A 21825-nucleotide genomic window follows, 5' to 3' on the forward strand; every position below is an offset into this window, starting at 1 on the left:
GTATAATCTGACCATACAGGATGGATGTGGACTCCCACAGTAAATAGATCACACGTACCTTGTCCCATTTTTTTTCAGCCCACTTTACTATCAATTACAGTGACTGTAGGTTTGGCACAATTTTAATACAAAGATTATATGATTTTACTCGGTAATATATCAACCTTGAAGGGAAAACTCAGTATTTCTCATCTCTATTATCATGGCCTATTCTCAATGCCTCCAGCAGTTATAACCTTCTATGAAAAGAAGGAATCAGACTCATGGCCTTGTCAATGTAGTCTATACTGAAACACAGGCTCATATCTTCATGTGTGAATTCCCAGTTGATCAGGTACATTAAGAACATGGTGAATAGAAGCAAACTTACAAACACAAGACAAGAGGTAGTTGATTTTAGTGAAATAAATAATTTCTTGTATTTTAGGACTTTGATGGGAAATTGATTGCTTGGTCCCCAAATGCAAGCCAGTAGTTTTAAGTTCTTTCCCCATGAGTATCAAACCAATTATTAGTGAAAGATGCAGGCCATTCTTTCAGGGACGTGGTCTCAGAGACAGAAAGGGAACAAGATATTTCTGAGGGCAAAAGTATACTTCAGTGCTGTTCTCCCTTGGGACAAACACATGAGCCTTAACACTGCCATTTACACCAGTCCAGCAGTTATAAACTGAACCTGGAGGGTATGCCTTCAGCTAAGATAGGTGGTGCAGATGGTCTCTGATCAGCTGAAGTTTGATTTTCTTGAAGATTTGTGGCTGTATTCATTCAGATCACTTAGCAGCACCAAGACAAATCTCAGAAGGTATGTGAAGTCTACAGCATCTTTAAGAGTCCAGAATTTTGCTTAACTGGAAGAAAGAGATACAAATTGCTTCTGGAAAGACATACCTGATATTTAGTCTCACCTTCTTCTACACTGTGACTCTGTTATCCTCCAATTCTCCACCACCACCTCTGCTGGCTCTGGGAGTTTATTTGGGAAACATGGTTCAAATTCTTATTCCACTGGAAACAGGGCCCTGTGGTTAGACTTCTGTTGTTGGCTGGAATCACTGTAACCATCAGTTTGTAGGGAAAATAACCCTGAGAAATTGGTGCATTGATTTGTGTTTTCATACAAAGCACTACAGACTAGGCTTGCAGAAGTGACAGACATTTATTCTGCAGTAGCGAAGCCTAGCCATTCAAGGTCTTGCAAGCTTGGTTTGCAGTAAGGCTTCTGTCTGGCTTTCTTATAGTCTTTTCCTCGCTTCCAACCATGCTATTAGGACATCAGTCTTGTTGAGTTAAATTTCTTTGATTTCTAGAGTTTATAAATGATAATAGTAAGAAAAGTGGTGTTTGCAGGTATGATTAAGTATCTCAATCTGGGCCAGTTTTCAGGAATTATATGTGTCAGACTTGAGTGCAATCACTCAGCCTCTGTCCTCAGAGAAAAAGAAAAGAAATATACACATAGGAGAGGAAAGGTAAGAGTCAATGTGATCTTGGAGACAAAGTATGTGACACAGCCACAGAGGATGCCACAGCCATCAGAAATAATCAGAAATGAAGAACAGATTCCTTATTAACCATACAGACTCATAGCCCTGAAATGTTTTCCAGTAATTCAGACTTTAGACTCCAATCCTCCAAAGCTAAGAAAAAACAAATCTGCTGTTTAAACTGTTAAGTCAAGGGGATGGATAAGGTGGCACAACAGTACACAATGCTTTTGCAGAAGTTGAGATTGACTCCTAGCACTCACCAGGGGTGGCTCACAACACCAGCACCAACAAACCTTCTTCAGATCCAAGTGCATGATGTACTCATGTGTGCATATCTATAGGCAAATATGCATATATACACATGAATAAAAATAAAACAAGTCTATACTGGTAAGCAGATGGTTATTTGTTTCAACATAGAATACAAACTGTCTTTCTTCACTCATATTAAAATTACATTTGAAAGAGACATTTTAATTATAGCTATTTTCAAAAGCCAATGAGTATAAGTTCAACAAAAGAAATACTCCTTTTGGTATTTAAATATACACACACCACCCCATTTTTCCCTCCAAGTATCAAACCCAACATTCTGAGAGTATTAACTGGGATAATACTTTAAGAGATAGATTGTTTTATACCTTTTTCTTTTAGCTAAATAATTCCTTTCTACAAATTACAAGTTGAGAATTAGATTATAATAAGAATAGAAAGACTGTAGTAACAAAATATAATGACTGGTAAGACCATCATGAACTAGGTCAAAAATTTTCAGAATATATTTCCCATTGCTCCTGGACTAGCATCTACCACAATCTGAAGAGAATATCACCAATAAATAAAAGCAAAAGGCATTTGTGCTATTAGCCTCAGGCATCTTACCTAAGCCAGAGACAACATAACGGAAAGGTTGAATGATTAAAGAACCCAGTGGCCACCTATTGTAGCTATCGTCTGGTGTTTCAATTCTTGGTTTAAACCTAGGAATCTATATCGTCCAGTTGTGTGCAACTTTGCAGAAGCTTTCTGACTAGAGTCTCAGAAATATCTTTCATAAATGAGGCCGGTGGGGGAGTGCCTAGCTCTGAGTGTGCTTATGAGAATGAGATAAGGTGGCTCTTATGTATCTATACCTGGAAAGCATTCAAACAGCATTTGATCCAGGCCTGTGGTAAGACCTGTTCCTTCAGAGTGACAAAGTCGGGGATTCTGTGGACATGTTCTGCAGGACAAAAGCTCACAAAGGGCTAAAATTATTTATATACAGCTAGTGAAAAATCTGTTCACTTTAAATTAGTGTGGTAGTACAGGCCTTTGATTTTATAATTTGAGAAGCAGAGTCAGGTGGATCTCTAAATCTGAGGCTAACCAGGTCTACACAGTGAATTCTAGGAAAGCCATCGATATGAGAGCCTTTCTCAACAAAAACAACCTAAATAAATAAATGAACAAGTAAATAATAAACAAACAAACATCAAATTCATTAGAGGAGGACTATAAGGGAAGAAATATTTCTTATATAAAATCTAGTAACTCTTGGAGGAAAATCTGAGAATAAGTGAAACTTGAGTTTCAAGCCACTCAAACTATAGAGTCTGATTATAGCCAATAAACAAGGACTCCCTTCTTCCATTTAGCTCAAATCCATCTTCTAGCTGGTATTTTCTGGGAATGGCAGGTGTTTATTTCTGCTTGGGTTGCCATAACCAACCTTCCACACATAGAGGGAGCCTTACAAACTGTCATTTATTTCTCATTGTTCTGGAAGCTAGGAGTGCAAGATTAAAGTGAAGAAGTGATTTGCTGCCTCATGACCCCATTTCTTGAGGTCTTCTAACTGTGTCTTTACACAGCAGTAAGAAGTGAGGTGGCCCCATGGACTGCATATTTATTCCCATTTTAATGGCTCGACACACTCATGACCTGATAATTTTCCAAAGGCTCCAGCTCCTTATTCCTTTACATTTGAGCTGAAAAGCTCAGGACATGAATCAGAGAAAGCAAGAAAACGCAAACATCTAGTTTAGGATAGCTGCATAAAAAGAGCAGAGCTGCAAAGTCCTAGTTCCACTGCAGTCATAGGATGCAGGTTCTGTTTGGAAGGCAAAGCAGGGAAAGAGAGGCAACTATATCTGCCCTGAACTGTGCACAGCATTTCCCAAAGGAAATCATTTGAAGAGGAACGTAAGAGGCACACATGTGAGGGCCAAATAAAGAGTTTCTTAGAAAGCAAGCAAGCAGAGGCTAACATTTCTGTGGGAACAAGTTAAACCAGTGGTTAACTTTCCTAAACAGAAGAATAATTGAGAGAATGACTCTAAATTCATAATAAGCAAAAGATCCCAAATAAGGATGGAGCCGTTTCTGTTCAGGCCACTGACAAGAGCAGAACAAGCTACTGTCTACTGGAGACTAACAGCTGGATCTGATAGCAATGGAGAAGTTTGCTTTGGGGAAAAAAAAAATCACATCAGACTTTACAAGAACTGTGGCCATCAAAAGATGACTAAGCACTCACTCTCCCAGTGTATTTCCTCTAGCTACCCCAGAGGATTCAGAGTGAGGGAGACAGAGAGTAAATTAGCAAAGAGTACTTGAGAAATTGGAAGGTAAGTGGGTTGGTATCTCATGTTTCTATAATATGTTACGTAAACATTTTCAGTTTAGAACAGAAGCTTATAAGAGAATAAGAAATAAGAGAATGGCCTAGACATAGGGAACACCAGACAGTGAAAGTATCATGAAAATGTCACATGGCATAGTGTTAATGATTTCAGAGCAGTCTGTGGCTATCTTCAAAAAGTAACAGAAAACCTACATTAAGGAATAAAGTGGAGTGAGCTTAGCATTAAAGTCCATCCCAAACTCTGAAAATAGTAATAGCAAAAACATTCATATATTATAGAGAAAATGTTTAATAATCTTAACAAAAGTGAAGAGAGAATGACAAAATTCATCAAAGAATTATGAAGATAGAAACTGAAGGAAACAAAAATATTCGGTGTCTTCAAGGATCAGATTTCAGTATAAATACTAGAGGTATCACTCAGGTCAGGTAACCATAATTTACATATAGCATATACATATACATGTATATATATATACCACCTGTCACCTATTATTGAGAAAATTATGTGTTCATTCATGGAACACAAACTCTAAAGTTTCAGTTAATGCAAAATAATTGTTAATATTTTTATCTTTGCATGTCCAAAACAGAAAATTGGGCAAGGGAACAATTAATTGTAGCTCTAAGATATAGACAAGACAATGCCTTTCTGTTATAAGTGTCAGTATCACACTAATTATGAGCGTAGCAAAAATAATATTATAATAGTACTGCATTATCTGAAATCTAAGCCCTAACTGCGTTTTGAAAAAAAATTCCCATAACCATTGCAAATCTTCCGTTCAGTAGTTACTATGTGTGTGCACATACGTATACATGCACAAACACCCACTTCTGTGTCATAAGCACATAGCTGCAAATTTCGAGTCTATGAAAGCTTTCTTTATAATGAGCCCTTCTATATTCCACAACACAGATTCAAGTAGCTAAGTAATAAATTTTCCATAATGCAAAGCTGATCATACATTCACCCACGGAGTCAAACAATGAGCTTTGCAGGAATTGTTGAGTGACCCAGCTGTAAATACAGGATTTATTGGCCTATGAAAGAAAATGTCTTGGTGAAATTTTGCTCTCTGCCTTTTACATGGGAAAAAATAAAATCAAAGTGTCTGTTGTTGTCCTCCAGTGCCAGTCAATGACACCTAAAACTTTCTCGTTACTGCTCAGAACCATTACACTGGATGGAGCACTTTAGAAAGGAGAAAAGGTAAGATGTGTAGTTATATTTTGCCCACCCTGAATCACTCTAACTGGAGGTCACCCATCTCCTCAACCACAGCACAAACATATTAATGTCTGTGGGATGCAGTTCCCAGTTCAGGTAAAGCATTTGTTTAATGTGACTTCCACTTGTTTATAACGTTAAGAAATCAAAGCTTTCTAACCTCTGGTTTTATTCAAATCGTCACACTGACATCTTGTGGCTGCAGCTGATGAAACAGGAAACTCAAAAGGGTCTGAGAGGCAATGAAGCTTCTCCTGCTGCATGATGTCATCCAGCCTGCTTGGCGGAGGCCACCCAGGCTCTGCTGCTCTAAGAAGTTATGGGATACCATGCAGGAAGGAAACTTCCATATAGTGTGGGTTTGTGGTTGCTTGGTAGGAAATGTCACATTCTAAATTAAGCATAGAGGATGAAGTGAAGTTAAAAGCTGGAATTGCCTTGCTAGCAAGCACTGCATATGCTCCAAAAAAGGACCATGATGTCAAAATCTGCTTTGGCATCTTAACTATTTTCTCTAATTTAACACTCACAGAACATATGTTCATAAAGTAGCTTTGCAGATATACAACCCAGGTAGCTTCCTGATCAGGTTACACACAGAGGCCAGTCTACATACAGCATACTCCCCTGGCTGGCTGAATCAGGGGCTGCACAGAGACTTTCCCAGGGACAAATACTTATTTCAAACACATTTTGTTGCCTTAAATTCCACAACCCCAACTATAGTTTCTCCTTCCTCCCTTCCCCTGCATCCCTCTCCCCCACCTCTACTCTGCCCCCTACTCCCATCTACTCTTCCTTCATTTCTCTTCAGAAAATGTCAGTCCTCCCATGAATATCAATAAATACAGCATAACAAGGTGCAGTAATAGTAGACATCCTCATATTAAGGTTAAATGATACAACCCACTAGGAGTAAAATAGCCCTAAAGGCAGGCCAAAATGTCAGAGGTATCCCTGACTCACAACCAAGACAACCAAGCTACATGAACATAAGGCTCACTGGTTGTTGGCCCAGGCTCTGTGAGCCCCTATGAGCCCTGGTTAGTCAATCCTTTGAGTTTTCTTGTGGTGTCCTTGAACCCTGTAGCTACTACAATCCTTCCTACCCCTCTTCCATAAGATTCACCTAATGTTTAGCTGTGGTTTTCTGCATCTATTTTCATCAGTTGCTGGATGGAGCCTCTCAGATGATGATTATGATTATGCTACACTCCTGTCTACAAGTAGAGCAAAATATCATTAGCAATCTTTTTTCTTTCTTTCTTCCTTCCTTCCTTCCTTCCTTCCTTCCTTCCTTCCTTCCTTCCTTCCTTCCTTCCTCTCTCCCTTTCTTCCTTCCCTCCTCTTCTCTTCCCTTCTCTTCTCTTCTCTTCTCTTCTCTTCTCTTCTCTTCTCTTCTCTTCTCTTCTCTTCTCTTCTCTTCTTCTCTCCTCTCCTCTCCTCTCCTCTCCTCTCCTCTCCTCTCCTCTCCTCTCCTCTCCTCTCCTCTCCTCTCCTCTCCTCTCCTCTCCTCTCCTCTCCTCTCCTCTCCTCTCCTCTCCTCTCCTCTCCTCTCCTCTTCTCTCTCTCTCTCTCTCTCTCTCTCTCTCTCTCTCTCTCTCTCTCTCTCTCTCTCTCTCATCTCGAGAGTCTCTTATTTTGCCCTCTGAGCTATATAGACTCTGGTTCCTAGCCCTTCAGGCAGTGTCATAGGTGGGCTCCCTCTCATTGCATGGGTCTCTCTCTCTCTCTCTCTCTCTCTCTCTCTCTCTCTCTCTCTCTCTCGCTCTCGCTCTCTCTCTCATCTCTGAGAATCTTGTTTTGCCCTCTGAGCTATATAGACTCTGGTTCCTAGCCCTTCAGGCAGTGTCACAGGTGGGCTCCCTCTCATTGCATGGGTCTCAAGACAAACCAGTTATTAGTTGATCATTCATACCTTCTATGCATCTACCTTTACCCATATATTAGGTTTAAAAAATATTCCAGAATAGGATAATTTTCAGTTGAAAGGTGATGTCAACAAGTGACAAAGTAGCTCCCTTTGGGTTGGCTAAAGAGAGGGAGGAAAAGAGACAGGAAGTCTGGAAGCAACCAAGTGGGAACAAAATGACCTTTAAATAAAGGTAATAGAATCAGAAAGACTGGCTGTCCTACCTTAGCTTGAGATTGTTTGCAATCTCAGACCTGTCAATGTCCATGACACTGAGAAAAGAAAGTAACAGAGCAAGAGGAAGTTTCTAAGGAGCTGAACCATCGTGAAGCTGAAGAGGCTTAGATTCTACCACATATGTGGTTGTTTACCTCTGCATATGAGTTCTCCAGGACATGAATTTCTTTCCAAAACCATATTCTCATGAGAGAATTCTACTGACTAATAAGCTCTTGCTATGCTTGACTGTATCCAAGCTAACTTTCCTTTAAACTTTAAAATGATGTTTTCTTGGTTGTGGTCTTCTATTACACACACACACACACACACAATGTGCACTATGTAAAGATTATCCTTGTATTATCAAATGCTATCTTCCCTACCCAAACATCTGGTTGCAGTCCAGACATAGGCATTCTAATGCTGCCTCAATGTTGTGTAAACATTGCTCCCCATTTATTCTCTGATCAGCAATAAAAGCTGATCAGAGCCAATGGCTCAGCAGAGGAGAGGATAGGGCTAGTGCTGGACTTCTGAACCCAGCCAGGGAAGAGGGGAGGGGGGGATTTGTTATAAGGAGAGGGTCAAGGAACACATGGGAACAAAACTCAAGAAAGGAGAGGCAGATCACTACTAAAATGCAAGTATCTTGGAAATTTTTGGCTGAAAGGTAGCCAGATTACTTTAGAGGAGTAAAACAGATTAATACTGCTCAGCTATTGGGCCATAACACTTGATTAAATAAATCTTATAGTCTCTGTCTCATTTATTTGGGAGCTAGCAGGGATTTAAAAAAAGATCACTTATAATATTTCACTACCAAAAACACACTCATACCTTTGTTGGAGGAAATGATTTTTACCTTCTATATTTAGTACTTCCTGTTAAGAGAGAAATAGTTAAAATGTGCCTTAGAGAATCTTACCGCACTTGTTCACATGGATACCCACTTACCTGATTCATCCTCTGTCACTCACTCCATATAACCATCTACAGTTTGATGGTTAAGGCACATACTTTACACAGATCAATGGATTGCTAGAAACATTTGTAAAACGGACCTGCTCTTGAAAAAGAAGTGATGATTAAAAGAAATAATTTCAGTGAAAGGGGGAATTCCATGTATCTCAAATACGACTCCTCTAAAAAGCTTCTGTTTAGATGATTCTTATACTGCCAAGTATCATTGCAGGAATTTCTGGTTTAGGAATATAGAGAAAAATCTATAAAGAGGCACCATTCGGGAAAGGTGAAATACTAGCTCCTATTTTAACTGATGTCTTCCCTGGCTAGCACAGTTTGTCAAACAACAAATTCTAGAAGATGAGAACACCAGATCTTGCAACATTTGCATTACAAATTCATAAAATGCCGGTTTGAGTTAAACATTAAGATGCAGTAGTGCATGTTTCTGTCACTATGTGTCATAGATGGACCCCCTCCTTGCCTTCTGTGCAGGCTGAGAATCAAAGTTACTCTGCTCTGTCTGATTGTGCTGGAGGAGATGAACAGCAGTTTGTAGACCAGTGATCATCTGAGGTATGAAGTCTCAGTTCATTCACACAGAAGAGGTTTTGCTGGTGCTGAACATTGTCGTAAACAAATAGGATTGAACAAAGTTTATACCAGAGTGGACTTTGCTCTAGCCCTTGGGTCAGAAGTAAACATTCTTTTCAGTTCTACTGAGTACCCAACACTCACTGTCCTGAAATACAGCTCTGTGAATCCTAGATTCCTAGGCCTATCACAATGATAATATTGTCTTTGGTGGGTAACAACAGCAATGAGTGAAATATACCTATGGCTTTAACAACAGAAGACCAACTTGGAAAGGGCTTCTATTGCAGAAGGAAGAATAATGCGGATGTTTACATGGTAACTACAGATTGACCAGCACCCTTCATCTCCTGCCTCATCGTCCTCTTCTTATGGAGCAACATGACAGTTTAATGAAGACCATGGCTTCTGTCTGTAATAAAAATATTTTTATTATTTCTTTGAGAATTTCATACAGTATACTTTGGATGTATTTACCTTTATCATTCCCCAAACACCTCACAAAGGTATTTCACCTCTCTATCAACTCCTATCCATGTATTCCGTTTAGAAAATAGAAAAAAAATGTATCCAATGTAGTTTGTGCTTACGATATTATCCATGAGTATAGAGTTCACTAGAGCATAATAGACCTCCCAGTGGCCACACCCTTAGAGAAAACTCTGAGTTTTTCAAGAAACAATTGCCCATAGCTCCTCAGTTAGGGGTGAGAGCTCCTGCTACATGCTAGAATGTTGGCTAGTCTGGTCTTGTATGGGTCTTAGGCAGACAACCACCAGATGCTTTTAACTCGTGAATGCAGTGATCCTGTATTGTACAGAAGACACTGCTTCACCCCAAAAATTAAATTAATCTTTCTAACCTACAGATCCATCCATCAGCTAATCTGGACGCTATTAAGGTCATTTCTTTGGCTTGAAACTTTATCTCTAAAATGTATCATTGCTTCATAAATGTGGAGAGTAATATGGATGAAAGCCACCTTCTTTACAAGATGAGTCAGGATGGTGCTTTTCTGCTCTAATCTTCCTTATGTATCAGCTTAATTGCAAAGTTCATTCAAACTTCACAGTTTTCATGGTTGGTGATGTGTATTCATTTGAAAGCATGTAGCTTAATTTGGGAACAATCAGTTGAGCTCAAAGTGCAGATACTGAAAAGATTTCTCATTTTATCTGACACTGCAATTGATATGAAAAATCCAATTGGTTTATGAGTACAGAACACTGGGAGAACATTCATTTTTTCTTATTACTTTCATGGACTTTCTTCAATTAGACTCACTATAATCTCATATTTCTTTCTCATTTTTAATTACCATTTACCAAAATAAAGAATGAGAAGATACAAGATCAAAGAAACAGTAAAATAATGTGAGTTCATACATCTACATCTACGGAGACAATACTGGGCAGAGAGGAAGCTGCTGGCGTTCTGCTTTCCTTAAAGGCCTGCTACTGACATCCAATACCTGGGAAGCCATAGAGCCACAGCTTTCATTTCACAATTATCTTGTAATATAATTTATTGGCATAATTCTTAAATTATTTGTGATTATATCATCAATTAAAATTTTTATTTTTTCATTACTAAAGTAAACTACAAAGATGAATGGCTTTATCACATATTTCCACAGAAAGTCATAAGACATATCATGCTGAATTCAAAATGACTAAGTTTAAGAATATTAAATGTAACTTTTTACTTCATATTTTTTATTATGAACAAAATGTTCTCATTATATTCTGATCGTGGTTTCCCCTCCCCCTAACTCCTCCAGGATCTTACCCTCTTACCCACCAACTCTTATCGATCTACCCAACTCCACCCACCCTCTCACTAGAAAGCAGTAAAACAAACAAAAAGAAGCACCAGAATATTTTAAACTGAAAAAAAAAACAGAACACATACACAAAACCCATAAAAATACAAAATTGCAAACCATAATACACAATCAAAACATTAAAAAAACAAAGACCAGTAAGAAATGAAAATGAAAGAAAAGAAAAATGTTCAAAGTGATATGAGACAGAGGGTCTACAAAATACCACTGAGCTTATTTTGTCTTGTATTGGTCACCTTTTGCTGGGGATGGGGCTAGCTCTGAAATGTCATTAATAGGCCATTTGTGGAATGTACCTTCTTGTTGATTTTGCCCTTAAGAAATAACTGCATCTTCATAGCAGCAAGCAGGAGCACTGTGATGTGACGTGCTCTCCCTCACCCTCCCTTGTGCTTGCTGTGACTCTGACCTGCGAGTTCATCTCTTTAGTCTGGATATGGAGCTGTTGCTCCATCTTGATCCCCATTTATATTCTATTTCTTCCTCGTAACAATGAGCATCGTGCTCCTTTTACTGTTCTACTTCTATCTCGATTAGGCAGCTGTTGCTAAATTATCTTAATTCCTCTATTCATCATACACAAAGGAAATCAAGAGTGCTCTGAACCTTTTGCAAGCAGCTTATGAATATTTAGTCTTACAGTTCAAATGCCTACCATTTCACAAAGTGAAAATCTTTCCACTCCCCAAAAAATGATCTTTTAAACATATTATCATAGGATTCCCACCTTTGCCTTAGACTATTTGCTAGTGTCAAAATCACCTCAATAATGAGAAAATATTTTAAATATTAAAGTTTTTATACGATCTTGAGAATGTCAAGCGAATACAAAGCGAGGCAAAGCCTAATGTGAAAGATACTTCTACAAATGTCTCCAGTTTCCCACTCCTCCCTTAGGGGACCACCTTCTTTGTTCCAGGCAGTGTTGTGATATGTAGCTGTTGCTGCCCCAACACTCCCTATGTAGCCCACGCTAATCTGTTGTGTAGAGCAGTCCTAAATACTAAGCTCAGACTTTAATATAATCACTTAGCTTGTATCCACTGTCTACGCAATGCAACATGAATCTTCCAATCTGAACTTAGTACTCCCCAATTTCACCCGACCCCACACACTGTTCCTTGGTTTTGTTTTTTTGTTTTTTGGGTTTTTTTATTGGATATTTTATTTGTTTATATTTCAAATGTTATCCCCTTTCCCTGTTTCCCCTCTGTAAATACCATACCCCATTCCCCCTTACCCTGCTTCTATGAGGGTGCTCCCCCACCCACCCACCCAATTCTCCCTCACTGCCCTGGCACACCTCTATACTGGGGCATCAAGCCTTCACAGGATCAAGGGCTTCCCTTCACATTATTGCCAGATAAGGCCCCTTTAGCTCCTTCAGTCCTTCCCCTAACTTCTCCACTGGGGTCCCTGTGCTCAATCCAATGGTTGTCTGTGAGCATCTGCATCTGTATTGGTCAGGATCTGGCAGTACCTCTCAGGAGACAGCTGTATCAGGCTCCTGTCAGCAAGCACTTCTTGGCATCAGTAAGAGTGTCTGGGTTTGGTGTCTAAATGTGGGATGGATCCCCCAGTGGGACAGTCTCTGGATGGCCTTTCCTTCAATCTCTGTTCTACTCTTGTCCATTCCTTTAGAAAGGAGCAATTCTGGGTTAATTTTTTAGAAACTGGTGGATGGATCCATCCCTCAAACAGGGGACCATGCCTAACCTCTGGATATGGTCTTCACAGATTCGCCCTCCCCTTTGTGGGGTACTTCAGCTAATCTCATCCCCATGAGGTCCCAGAAGGCACTTGCTTTCCTGATATCTAGGACGTTTTGGTTGCTACCCCCAGTACACCACCCCTGACTGCTACACACATCTGTTCAATTTCGTGGCCCTCTGTACATCTCCATCTCCTCCCATACCTAATTCTTCCTTTCTCTCTCCCTTCTCTTCCTCTATTCCTCCCAAATCCCTCCCACCCTCTACTTCCCTTGATTATATGATCTTCCCCTTCTAAGTAGGACTGAAGCATCCACTCTTTGGACTTCCTTCCTCTTGAGCTTCATGTGGTCCATGAGTTGTATTGTGGGTACTCCATGCTCTTTGCCTAATATTCACTTATCAGTGAGTGCAAACCATGTGTGTTCTTTTGTTACTGGGTTACCTCACTCAAGATAGTATTTTCTAGATCCATCCACTTGCCTGTGAATTTCATGAAGTGATTGTTTTTAATAGCTGAGTAGTACTCCATTATGTAAATATGCCAAATTTTCTATATCCATTCCTCTGTTGAGGAACATCTGGGTTGTTTCCAGTTTCTGGCTATTGTAAATATGGCTGCTATGAACATAGTAGAGCATGTGTCCTTGTTACATATTAGAGCATCTTTTGGGTATATGCCAGGAGTGGTATAGCTGGGTCCTCAGGTACTATGAGCCAATTTTCTAAGGAACCACCCAACCGATTTCCAGAGTGGTTGTACCAGCTTGCAATTCCAACAGCAATGGAGGAGTGTTCCTCTTTCTTCACATCCTTGCCAGCATCTGCTGTCACCTGAGTTTTTGACCTTAGCCATTCTGACTGGTGTGAGGTAGAATCTCTGGATCATTTTGATTTGCATTTCCCTGATGACAAAGGATGTTGAACATTTCTTTAGGTGCATCTATTAAGGAATAGTGATTGTTGCTTCCTGTTATTTTCGTTGTTAGAGGTGGAATTATGGTTCTGTGGCTATCTTCTTTGGGGCTTGTTGAAAGAAGAGTACTTTCTTACTTTTTCAGGGGTGTAGTTTCCCTTCTTGTGTTGGGATTTTCCACCTATTATCCTTTGGCTGGATTTGTGGAAAGATATTGTACAAATTTGGTTTTGTCATGGAATGTCTTAGTTTCTCTATCTATGGTAATTGAGAGTTTTGCTGAGTGTAGCCCGTGCTGACATTTGTGTTCTTTTAGGGTTTGTATGACATTTGCCCAGAATCTTCTAGCTTTCATAGTTTCTGGTGAGAAGTCTGGTGTAATTTTGACAGGTCTGCCTTTATATGTTACTTGGCCTTGTCCCCTTATTGCTTTTAATATTCTTTGTTTTGTGCATTTGGCATTTTGACTATTATGTGACAGCAGGAATTTCTTTTCTGGTCTAATCTTTTTGGAGTTCTGTAGGCTTCTTGTATGTGTTTGGGCATCTCTTTCTTTAGGTTAGGGAAGTTTTCTTCTATAATTTTGTTGAAGACATCTACTGACCCTATAAGTTGGGAATCTTCACTTTCTTCTATATCTATTATCCTTAGTTTTGGTCTTATCATTGTGTCCTGGATTTCCTGGATGTTTTGGCTTAGGAGCTTTTTGCCTTTTCCATTTTCTTTGATTGTTGTGTCAATGTTTTCTATGGTATCTTCTGCTCCTGAGATTCTCTCTTCTATCTCTTGTATTCTGTTGGTGATGCATGTGTCTATGACTCCTGATCTCTTTCCTAGGTTTCCTACATCCAGGGTTCTCTCACTTTATGATTTCTTTATTGTTTCTATTTCCATTTTTAGATCCTCTATGGTTTTGTTCTATGCCTTTACCTATTTGGTTGTGTTTTCCTATAATTCTTTAAGGGTCTTTTGTGTTTCCTCTTTAAGGGCTTCTATATGCTTACCTGTGTTCTCCTGTATTTCTTTAAGGGAGTTATTTATGTCCTTCTTAAAGTCCTCTATCATCATCATGAGATGTGATTTTAAATCAGAGTCTTGATTTTCTGGTGTGTTGGGGAATCCAGAGCTTGTGGTGGGAGAACTGGTTCTGATGATACCAAGAAATCTTGGTTTCTGTTGCTTCTATTCTTGTACTTGCCTCTCACCATCTGGTTATCTGTGGTGTTAGCTGTTACTCCTGTCTCTGTAGCTTGCCCCTCCTGTAAGCATGTGTGTCAGCACTTCTGGGAGACCAGCTCTCTCAGAGCGGAACTTGTCTATGGAGAGCTGTGGCACATACAGAAACCAGAAGAATCCTGTCCCAGGCTGCTCCTTGGTTTCTGTGTCCTGATGGCTTTAGGAAGATCCCTCTTGGGCCAGGAATTTGAACAGAAGTGGAGGTCTCACCTGTGCTCTCAGGTGTGTCAGAGAGAGGTGTGTCTCTTGGGAGACCAGATCTCTCCTGTCATGATTTAGGTATGGAGATCTGTGGCACAGGGTCAGCTCTAAGGTGCAGATGGAAACCAGTAGGCTAGATTTGTGACTCAAGTAATTTAGAAACTCAGCTTTCTCATAGGGATCCCCAGAGCTGCCATTTGCACATGGTGCATGTGTCTAATGTATAAGATTAAACATTAGCAGCTAAAGTCTACAGGCTTATAGCTAAAGTTTCAGAAACAGAATGCCTTGTTAATGCATAAATGATCTGAAGGGAACAAGGATTCCTAGCTGACAGGAAGGTCTCAGCAATGCTCTGCCTAAACTGAAAACCAGCAGAGTTATAAATCAAAGTTTGCTGTGTTAAATTGACAATTGGGGATAGCTTGTTACATGCTATGTTGCCAGGGACCAGCCTCGGCATAGAGAGGGGGTCTGAAAGAAGGGGTGTCTGAGTCAAATTGTGGATCCAAGTTGGCAGCCTACGTTCTGCTGAGATAACATTCTGGGCTGTGTTTCTCTCTCTCTCTCTCTCTCTCTCTCTCTCTCTCTCTCTCTCTCTCTCTCTCTCTCTCTCTCTCTCGTGTGTGTGTGTGTGTGTGTGTTCTGCTCTAGACAGCTTTTTCTTGCTATAAAAACTCTTGTGTTTGAGACAGCTCTCTCTACTAGTAAGAATTCTGACAGTCATCTGGATAGTTCCCTGATCAAAATCAGAAAACCAGAGAAATTCTAAAAGAGCTGTGTTGGCTCTCTAAGTAAATCATGAAATTTCTGACCAAATCAGAAATGCCGTTAGAAACATTCTTGAAAAGCTGTTTTCACATTGAGTTGGTAGTCAGAAGCTCTTGTTGAACCTGAGGTTTGCTGTTTCAGAAGCCTAGCCTGTTTTCTTGTGGGATAGTTGGTCTCAGCCTCTAGGACTAGGATTCTGCGCAGGCTACCAGGCCCACCTAGGATTTTTATTTATTTTACATGAATCCTAAAGCTCTGAACTCCAGGCTTCACCTTTGTGTGGCAAACACTTTACCAGCTGGACCATCAACCTAGTCCTTCAACATATATTTCAGGCATGTATATTTAGACATATTTAGACAGCAAAATGACTTATTCTTAAATTTTCTTCACATAAAGTCCTCTTTTCTTAGAGCATGAAACAGGAGTATTCAATTGTGTGTGTGTATGTGTGTGTGTGTGTGTTCCCATACATGTGTTCTGTGTTCTGGTATAGAGTCCATATGTAGACGTCAGAGGGAAACTCAGAGGAGGAACTTTGTTCCTCTACTGCTATCTTGTGGCGTATAAGAATCAAATTTCTGGGCATCAGACCTGCACTAGGGTGTCTCCCCAGCTAAGCCATTCCTCCAGCCTTTCTGAACAGTTGTCTCTGGGATATTCCTTCAAATTATCCTACACTTGTCAATAGTGACTTTTACATATTCCAAAATGTATCAATAAAATGTTTTCAAAGAAGAAATATGTTTCAAATTTGATTCTTGTGCCTACTTTATTACTTTGCAGTTAAATAATCTAATCATTGTAGGCTTAGAGTTTTTCAGAACCCACTTTATTTGGGGTTCTTAAATGCTTCAAACTCCCTTCTAACCCACTGACCAGAGGTAGGGGAAACGAAGGTTAATAGGAAAGGAGTGTTGTGGACCTGTTTAGACATAGTTCTGGGGACAATGCCACTCTTTGTTGTCAGGATACCAGCAGGAAATTTAATAGTAAACACCAAACAAGAATCAGCAGCAGTTGCATGGTCCAGCAGAAACATCAAGGCTCTGCTGAATTGGCAAGAGTTCACAGAAGAAGTCAGAATCAGCCAGAAGACTGCAAGAAATTCTTTGGTATGATTCCCTTTATGAAGTGAATGAAGACCAGCAATGACCAGTGAAATATTGTTTAGTATGTAGTGAAACAAGAGGATCCTCTCCCTGTTTGTGGGGCTCCATTTATATTCTTTCTAAACATCATGTGCTATCTCAAATGTCTGCTTTCAGCAAAACATCGCATGCCCTCTTACCAGACAGCTTCCAGAAATACATCATGTGACACAACCGAGTTATTAAAGTAACCACAAGTTTCCACATCAAATCATATCACCAAAAATAAAGCAAAACAGCTAGAGAGATATTTCAGCATGGAAAGGGTACTTACCACCAAGACTTGACCACTTGGGAACAATTCCTGGGACCAACATGGTGGGAGAAAAGAACAAAATCTCAGTTTTCTCTTGACTTCTGCATATATGCTATGGGATATGTGCACACATATACTAACATATGTACACACCCAGACACATACCGCACACCAAACACACAGTCAGTAAATACAAATCTTAAAATATAAATAAAGCATAACCAACGACTACAAGAATAGCAAAAAAAGCATTAAACTTAAACTTACTCTAATTTCAGAGCTCTATGGTATGCAGAAGATTAAATGTATATATAAATATTTATGATTACTCACACTTGATTATATATACATATATTTGTATACACACACACACACACACACACACACCCCAAATGCTTCTGAAGTTACAGAGAATAGTGAGAGTTTCTCCAAGGAAGAAACTCTCTCTTTGACAGAGAGAGTCAGAGAGAGACAGAGACAGAGACAGAGAGACAGAGACAGAGAGACAAAGAGACAGAGAGACAGAGAGACAGAGACAGAGAGAGAGAGTCAGAGAGAGAGAGAGAGAGAGAGAGATGTTTTAGAGGCAGAGTAGGAGTGATGGTCTGAGGATTTTTGCATTTTTGTTTTTGTTTTTGTTTTAAGGATGGTGCTATATACCACATGTATCATCAATTTGTTTTATATATAATAAATCTTTATTTTTTTTTTACAAAGTCATAGAAAATAGGTTTTGTTTAGTAACTCTTTGTGACTAATTCACAGACAGCCATTCTGTCTGAGAAGAGAGTTCTCTTCTGTCTGAGAAATAACTTCACTGACTGTTCAGTATTTGTGTTTCACAGAGGAGCACAATTTTAATTGAAAAAGGACAGATTCATAACACAAATGACAGACTCGGCCATTTTTTTAGATGACTTAGGGAAAGTGACTGGAGATGATCACAGGAGTTTCCAGTTTAAATGACATCTCAGTTTGGGAGCAGAAGGAAAGTAAGCATGGAAAACAAACAACTCCTAAAAGAGGTTGGGAAGAGGCTGGAGGGAGGGAAGAAGGAGAAAAAACAGAGACACAGAGAGACAGAGAGGCAGACAGAGAGATAGACAGACAGACAGACAGACAGACAGACAGACAGAGACACAGAGAGAGAGACAGAGAAATTTAGTGACATTTCTTTTTAGGTATGATCCAAACTCTTCTCCCAGAAATAAGCATCAGACTTTCATGGTCACAAACATTGGAAGAGGTTTTCTAAGAGAGAGGCCCTTTGGGAGGCTGCTCTGTGGTTTGAACAGGTTTCTATCTTTGAACACCAGGTTTCTGCTGGTGGGGCTGTTGGGGAACTTTGTGGAACATTTGACATGAGGAGCCTTATGGGGTGTCACTGGGATAGGACTTGGGCTTTTACAGCCCACCCACCCCCCCCCACAGACTTCCTGCTCAAACTCTGTGCTTCCTAATTCTTGTGCAATGTGACCTGCCTGTCTCCCTCTCATGTTCCATGCCTTCTGGTTTGAGCACATACTGTTTTTTCAAATGTCATTTTTAAAGGCCTATTTAAAAACTACCTTTACAAATTTATTCTGGTAGTTTAAAGGATTTTGGAGGGGAGAGCTGTAGGAGGGGGCGATTAAGAGATGTAGGGCTGATATTGAGATGTAAAGTGAATAAATAATTAGGAAAAAACAAGCAGGGCTTTGGGGGAGACTTCAGAAAAGTAGACAGACCAGTAATATATAAGCCAAGAAAGATTCCTGTAAGGAGATTGGAGCCTGAGATTGTGATGGCCTGGGACTCAGAACTCTTTAGGAGCAGCAAGCAAACAAAGCATCTAACAATTCCTGTGTAGCCAAGGTAAGGACAAATGTTTGCATCTTTGATAAACTTCAGCCATTGTTCCCAAAGCCTTTGGAAGATTGAAGGAATTCCATGGTAGGGATGGTTGGCTTCACTCTACTGAGGGAAAATCCTAATCATAATTGAAAACTGTCTTCAATGTTATTGATAGAATCCTGTTTGGTTATTCAACTAGGCACCAAGCTGTGACACATACTGTTAACTGTCCTAAAGACTGTGTCAGTAACTTGTTACATAAACAAAGAAAAAGGCCAAATTCTGCTCATTCATTGTCTGCATGTTGTAAGGACTGATTACCCTTTCATGGCTTTCCTGGTCTGTTAAACTCTAAGGAGTAAAATCTAGATTTACCAAACAGCTCATTACATTTTTAAGGCATCTTCATATTGAAAAAGGAATTATCTGATTATTCTACTAGGAAGATGTTCCTATGTGCTGAATGGTGCAAGACAAATTAACTTATTTACTGTAAACTGTATATACCTGATTCATTATATGCAGAATGAATATACACAGTTTTGTAATGTGAAATAATATTAAGATGACTTTACGGCAAACAATGTTGTTGCCTTACCCAATGTTAGGGGGTTTTGCTTGTTGGTTTGTTTTATATATGTGTGTGGACACAAGCATGCATTGCCAGTCAGGGGTGCATTTGCAGTTGTGGTCATGTGAAGACCTAGGAAGACATTGAAGTGTTCTCTGATCACCCTCCACCCTATATACTGCAGAGGTTTTGTCTCTGAACCAGGAGCTCATGCTTTGGGCTACTCTGAGAAGACAGTTGGATTCTGGGATTTGGGGACTTCTCCTATTCCCTGAGATTATATGCAAGTCACCACCTTTTTATGTGAAGTCTAGAGCTCTGAAGTCCAGTCATTGCCCTTCTGTGGCAAGCTCTTTACCAAATAAGCCATCTTCCAGGCCTCCTGAAAGGCCAGTTTGTATTGCGTCATTTGCTTCTTTCATGGCTGTTGGTACCTCACTCTCTGGTTTTAGGAAGTTATGGCAAAGCATATAAGAAGTAAAGTGGTCTAAACGGAGACACATCATTTAAGATGATAGGGGGTAATAGTTTGGAAGGAGAACCAGATAACTAGAACATCACTTTTCTGCCACATATTTGCCTAGGAGGAACAGAGAGCAAACCTTGCATTTCAAACTCTTGCCTGCATTGATTTCTCCAGCATGGCTGGAAGCCAGGCTTCAGAGGGATTCACCTCAGCAATAGAAAAATCTCATCAAGGTCACAGGAATGAAGTGCTGTGCCTCTCACCGACTGGATGGGCTTCTTAGGTGTAAATTGGAAGATGTGAAATTGGTAGGTGTGAATGTGTGAACATGTAAAGGGAATTGATCTGAACTACTGTTGTCAATGGAAAGAACCCTGGTATGTTGAATGTTTTCATGATCTGTGATAGTACACTTGAGTATAATGTTTTTCAAGAATGGTACTCCAAAAAGGTTAATTTTATTAAGTTAATAAACTAAATGCATTGTTCATTTACTATTTAAATATACAGAATTAAATTACTGTTCTAGTAAAATGTACTTATTAAACGTGTGGATTGTGTGTAAATTACATGAATGTTGCAGTCTCTGCACTGTCGCATCTTCCTTGGCACAGCTCAAGAGCTTGCCTTCCTGAATGCTATCCTTACAATTCTACGTTGGAAATGGAATCACTTAAAATGTGAAATTCCTCAGTGCATGGAATTTTTTATCTTAAATCCTTGCTGCCCTTTGACATTGCAGTCCACTTTAACATAAAGAATGAAATATCATGTTGTTCAAGTTACACAGTTTCCATCTCAGATGGTTATATCGCAACATCATAATCTTACAAATTAATAAACAGTGCTATGTCCTCCAAGTTTTTACATTACCATTGTTCTAATTCCAAATATACTCCTTCATCAGCAAATTATTTAATTATTTAAAAATTCTATTACCTTGTAAAATGTCTTTTACTGTCTTCTGTTCTGAGTTTACCTAGAATTCCTTCAAGGTTTTGTGTTTCTGATAACAGAGATTTTATTTATCTTCCCCAACTCTAGAGACTGTGCAAGGGAGTTAACAGCATTCTTATACTCTTGGAAGTAAAATTCTGTCAAATATAAGAAGCAGGAGTGGTTTGGATATAAAAGCATGCTGTGTATAGGAACTGTACAATAGGTGGCAAGAGGCGGAAAACAGGTGTGGAACAGCCAGTCTCTAACATTTGCTGATCCTCCACAGAGGTCAACACTAGCGGAAGACACAGAGAAATCTTGTGAGTGCCTGACTCGCCAGCAAGAACGAGGCCACAACAGAATCCTTCCGCACACGTTTATTGGGAGAGCTTGATTGCAGAGGTGAAAAGACTCCAAGCCCAGAACTGGTGCTGCTTATATAGGCCTAGGAGAGGCGTGTCTCACACCAAGATTGGTTATGCATTCTACCTTATTTGCATGTCTCACATCTGATTGGTTATACTCTCAGTATCATACCTCATTTACATGTCTCTCATCCGATTGGTTATACTCTCAGCAACTCACAGAACCTCATTATCATGTCTGGGCCAGGCAGTGACTTGGCAAAAAACTTTACTGCATATATACACATTGGTTGTTTACCCAACCTTATGCGTGGTGGCCAGCGTAGCCAGCACCACCTTGTAATGGCATATGTGGCTTTCCACAACTTCACAACATAGTCACTGGATTCCACAAGCTTTGTCCTAATAGCATCATGAGTTTGCCTTTTTTTCTTCTTCTTCTTTTCCCCATCTTGGATATTTTCTTCAAAGGCCTCACTCATCTCCAGCATCCATTTTGACAGAGCTGATGTCAAAGAAAACCCTCCCTG

The sequence above is a fragment of the Mus caroli genome, unplaced genomic scaffold, assembly GCF_978045245.1.
Source record: "Mus caroli unplaced genomic scaffold, Mus_caroli_1 scaffold_1, whole genome shotgun sequence".
In the NCBI taxonomy this organism is placed as follows: domain Eukaryota; kingdom Metazoa; phylum Chordata; class Mammalia; order Rodentia; family Muridae; genus Mus; species Mus caroli.